A 6,069-nucleotide genomic window follows, 5' to 3' on the forward strand; every position below is an offset into this window, starting at 1 on the left:
TGCTGGGAAGTGAGGTTGGGGGTGTACCCCCTTGAAAATTTTGACCATTTTGAGTCTGAAATGGTGCTTTTTGAGGGTGTATGTTTTTGCCTTTTTTTTCTTCTATTTTGAAAAACGTCATCATGGACAATTTTAGAGGGGGGAAGGGGGGAGGGGGTAGGTGCAAGGAAACACATGTTACATTTAGGAAATCAAGCCAAGAACTATACATTCAAATAAGCAAATTTACCTTTGACCAAAAGACCTTTGGTCTTTTGACCAATCTGTATTACCATTATTTTATCGGTTAGAACAGGAAAACATTGTGTCCGGCCATTTGTAATGTTTCAGTGTATCAACTGACCATGTTAACAACAGTATTTAACAAGAACAGTTACTTGTAAAGGATTTCTTTCTGTTTTCATGCATTTTGCTCCAATAATGGATACATATTACTATGTATATTTTGTGTTACTAGTTACCTTGGTTTAAACATAAATGCAGTAGGGGCGGGGGAGGGATGGGTGTATGGGGGTGAAACCAAAATTTTAGAAGTCTTATCACAAGACACAAAACTGTTTTTCTATCAAATAAAGACGAAATATGGTAGCTAGATTTATAAAAGAGGACATTTTTTAACGTTATACAGAAAACAGAATAAACCGATGTGAAGGCCTTCTATTCTATGTAGATTCTTAGTTGTATTGTTTATATACTATTTTCTTTAAGCTGGATTGTGACGAAAGCTGATAGCTTTTAGAATTTTGCTTGAGTGGAAACAAGTACTGCATGAAGTCCATTATGAGAGGCCATTTGAAAGTTCCCCTGGTGTCCAGCTGGAGCACACAACCACATGGATGAGAGGCAGACACCTAAAGCACTAGATCACTCTCGCCCTGTAGATCGTAAAAAAGAAGCTCCATCATCTTTAGTGGATGTTATTACTTGAAGAACAAGTCAAGTCAAAGTCAAGTCAAGTCAACTTGAAGAACCAATGCACCGCACCCTTCAGAGCCACTATCATCAGAAAAAATATTTTAGCAAACATTTCAATAACAAATTATTTAATCACAGATACAATTGAGGCCAGGGTTGCAGCACAACAGTCAGCTTATCACTGGGAATCAACTATGTAGGTTAGCCACTCACCAAACCCTCAGACTTTATAAACTAAATTTATTTTAAAAATCATAAAATCAAAATTTAAATTAGTTGAATCTTTGTAAATATATTCACCGATCAAACATTTTATGGAATATTAACTGGCAATAAATTAAATAATACTGAATTCTCATTGGTTAACTTAACAGTGCATTAACTTCTTATCAGACCAAACCATTTTAGAAGAGTTGTTAGCTTAACGAAGCAAATATATAGGTACAGCATAATGACCTAAGAATTAGGTTATCAAAAAAACATGCTTTATGTTTTACTCAAGTCATTTATATTAAGTTTAATAAAAGCATACTTTTGCTTGGTCAGGTATTTTCAATATAATAGTTGTGACCGATAATATAAAATTGCTGTTGGCCTACATAACCAAGGTCAGCTTTAAGTACAAACCATGTGAATTTGAAATCTCTTTTATCAATTTTAGCTTAATCAACAGTATATCTGAACAATTTTCAAACACAAACGCATGTTCAAACGCAAAAATATAACAGAAATAGCTATTGCAAAAAGTTTCGAAATTACATGTTACTGTTATGTTTGGCAACAGTTACTGAATTGATAAACTTCTTGTTACAAAATTATCTTTTTACATCAATTGATAAAGCTTGTTTAATGGTATGTACTTTTGTAACGAAAATTATTATGGTGACTGACATGAAGCAGTCGCATCAGACCATTTATTTTGTGAAAGTGCATACTAATTTTCTTTAACTGTTTCAGTTGTCTACATTTTATTATGTAATCAACCTACTTAAAAGGCCAGCCACAGTTTATATCTACCAGTTCACCTGATTAAAATCAATTATGGCTGACTGCTGATTTACTGCAATAAAGGTATTGGAAAACTTGATAAATACTGACTACTCACATTGCACATAATAAAAAGTTGACCACAAATTATGCATCAGTCAATTGTAACCATGGCCCCCCAGGTCCGGGGAATAGGGGGAACTTTGACCTTTGGTCCAGCCAAGCCCAGGTAAAATCCCGCTCTGCGTGAAGGAACTGCTGGTTAAATCCCCGCAAAATGCCCCCGCACCCCAGGGACCCTAGGTAAGGCCCATTTCCCGTTATTTTTGGCACGAAGACAAAACAACCACATTCACCCGATTCTGCGGGGCCACCTGGAAGGTAAAAACACGGCCCATTTCCCTGGCTATCTCCTTTATAACCCCTAGACCTGGTGGGGCAGTGGTTACCATTGACTGGTGCATGATATATGATGCTGCGTTACTGTAAAAATATGCACTTCCAGTGTTCCTGAGATGAAATATAATCAATATCTAAATGAAATAATTTTTCTTTTTTGGTGTTTGAATGTTTTTTAAGGTATCCGCTATACATATAAGCTTGTCATTTTATAGAGCCATTAGCGATAAAGTTAAAATCTGATGCTTGTGACCCACAATGAAGTTGGAATCACATGAAAAAGTACTGCCTGTTGGGGGCAGTTTTAAACAAGAGCTGTCATAGAGACAGCGTGCTCGACTATTCCGCCACTTTTCAGTGAGGATTGAAAAGTTTTGGCGAAACATGCATGGATCATGTTAGATAAGATTTCAATGCAATACATAATGTGCTGAGATATGAACATAAATGTGGTTGTATGCAAAATTTTAACCAGAATCTCCAAGTCTAATAATAAAGGGCCATTTTTTGCAAAATACAGTTATCTAACTTGGTTATTCAAGTAGGTTGGGTGGTTGAATACCAATGCATAAAGTCTCAATGTAATACATCACGTAAGATATTATCCTATGTGTGTTATGTGTGAATTTCTAACTCGCACATTAAAGGGGCAAAAATGATATAATATGAAAGATAGAGTTATCTTACTTGATTCAATAAGAAGATTAATTGGTCGGGAGCCTGTGAGTAAGTAAAGTTTCAAAGCAATACATGATATATTTGCTGAGATATTGACTTAAATGTGGTTTTTCTATGTCAAATAAAAAAAAAGGCCATTATTTGAATATATTTCAAACTAGAGTTATCTAACTTGGTTAATTAAGTAGGTCGGATAGTTGAGTACCATTGTGTAAAGTCTGAATGCAATACCTTAAGTAGTTGCTGAGATATTAACCTATGTGTGCTTACACGCAAAACCTTAACCAAAATTTCTAAGTCGCATAATAAAGGGCAATTATTTGCATTAAATGCAAACTAGAGTTATCTAACTTAGTTCATTAAGTAGGTTGGATGGTCGAGAACCATTGTATAAAGTCTCAATGCAATACCTCAAGTAGTTGCTGAGATATTAACCTATGTTTGCTTGCACGCAAAACCTTGACCAAGGTGTGACACCGACGCTGACGCAGACGCCGACGCTTAGGTGAGTAGTAAAGCTCTCCTTATTCTTCGAATAGTCGAGCTAAAAAGGGTGGCAACGGAAATTATCTTAAAATCTGTAGAAACGTCATAAATGAATCATTTGAAACATTGAATTGTTTTATTTCTTCAACTATGAGTTAATTTTTTAATACTGGCTAAATTTCAGTTCACTTAATATGTAGCGAATTAATTAAACTTAATGACACTAAGATAATTTCAATTTACGACTGAATCCTTACAGATTATTGAAACTGGCACAAGATTACTAATATGTCAAATAAATGACCGAAAAAAAATCATTGTGTTCATTTCAAATGAAATCGAACTAGAAAAGATTAATTTTGCAATCATTCAACTCAAAAATTCGTGTTTCTAATATTTTTTACAGTATTTTCATTTTATATATTTTCCCTCTACACATCATCACCTTTGAAATGAAACCAAACTAATACAATATGGGATCACCAGGCATCTGAAATTCACAGTATTGTTCATTGGATACCTTAAAATGACATTGAATGGTACAAGGTGTTCACGCTAATGCCTCACCCATGAGATCACCAGACAGATTTAAATATAATCATTTAGAAGAGCTCAGACATCCAAAGATCCATTTAGATGATTATAGAACAGGTGATTCTTCATTTAGTAATGTAAGTTTCAGCAGTATCAATTTACTCAGTAATTGAGTAATTGGTTTTATTAAGCACGTTATTTAGAAGCTCTAGAATGCACTCTTGCTAATATAAAGGCATTCGCACAGCATTAGGCACTGAACACTAAGAAAGAAAGCATTTATTTTTGGTCTTCTATATGAATAGTCGGCCCAAGGCTGACTCCTGCCTGCCGATATTAGAATTTAGATGACCAACACTATTACTTTAATAAGCGCCCCTAAAATCCATTGTACATGTCATAACATTTCCAAAATGACATCATTTATTTTCCGTATACCTGAGCCCTGCATTGTGCTGAGGTATGATTTAGGCAATGAAATGAAAAATGAGGGAAAAAAATGGGTCAAATTTTCAAAACAGTGACTTAAATATCAAAATGTAAATTTAATTGTATTATATTCTATAAGAGTGGGCTGCCAGAGAATGTAATTAATCTCACTGATAAATTTCTAAAAACCAAGGAAAAGTGTATAAAAACGATTTACATTTTCCTTGAAAGGAAGTTATTAACGAAAATATATGATGCAACATTGTGCGCGTGGTGCAGAGGTCTAAGATTTCATTATGTGATAACACAATGTAGAAGCTGATAATAACTATAATTACATCAGGATGTAGTCATACAAGGCCGGTTATGAGAAGATCAGTTTCAACAGGACTTCCTTATAGCTTTCAAAGAACAGCACGGAAACTACATCAACAAATTCAGAAACCATATTTATCAAGGAAATAAACTCTTCATGTTCTACGAAGGACTGAAATGAACGTTAGACTACTTTTTTTCAGTCAGTCCTTTTACAAGACATTAATTTATGTGAAATTATTTCAAACATCAGACATATGGTCTGATTTAGAGACAATAGGTGAATGTGCTTAAAGCTGCACTCTCACAGAATTACTGTTTTGACAACTTTTTTATTTTTTGTTTTGGAATGAGCCAATTTTTGTGTAAATATCTACAACCTAGTGATATATGACTGCTGACAAAAGATCAGATTGCAGATTTTCATATTTCTGTTCGAAAATTAATGATTTATGTCTTAAACCGTTACTATTCAATTTTTGAACTTCAGTATAAAAATCTGCAATCTAATTTTTTGTCAGCAGTCTTATATAACAGCTTTCCAACAATTTTTGCAAATATTGGCTCGTTCCAAGATAAAAAATTAAAATGTTTTCAAAACGTTCAATCTGTGAGAGTGCAGCTTTAAGACCTTTACCAACAATAACCTTATTAACATAAAAGCAGCTTCATACAAGGAATGTATCATACTTCATTTGATAAGCTTTGTTAGGAGTAAACATGTAAATGTGTCGGGGTAAAAATGCTACTTTCAGAAAATGAAGAGCATCGTATTACAATTGTATTAATTACAAGAGGACCACAAGCAGGTGTCTTAGGCTTGTTCATTTTTCTCAGCTGATCCATGGTTAATTTTAGCTTGAGAAATATTTAAGAGAGATATTCCCATTTTCATTATAATTATGTATACCAAATCTCATAAATATCTCGAACATAAACATTTCCGCAAGTTCAACTATGAAGAAACCAAACAGTATTAATATATAAATATGGATATTTTCTTAAAAAAATAACAGTCAAGCTTTATTTAATTAGCACACAAATTATAAGCTTGAGGCTAATGGCACATTACAAGTATCTTTCAGGTATTTCCGATGCAGATGGGAAAAACCCACCGGATGGCATGTGCAGAAGCCAGTAAAAAGGCTTGCAGATTTACTGGCTAAATAAAAAATGTAATGCAGCATGCTCAAGGGTTGAATTTTCCCATCCACACCAGAAACACATGATTGATACATTTTCTTGTAAACTTGTAACTTGTAAATTTGATCAAATTTGACGTTTAAGAAACAAAAAAGAACACTGTACCAGAAGGTGAATGTGTCA

The sequence above is a fragment of the Mya arenaria genome, chromosome 3, assembly GCF_026914265.1.
Source record: "Mya arenaria isolate MELC-2E11 chromosome 3, ASM2691426v1".
Taxonomy (NCBI): domain Eukaryota; kingdom Metazoa; phylum Mollusca; class Bivalvia; order Myida; family Myidae; genus Mya; species Mya arenaria.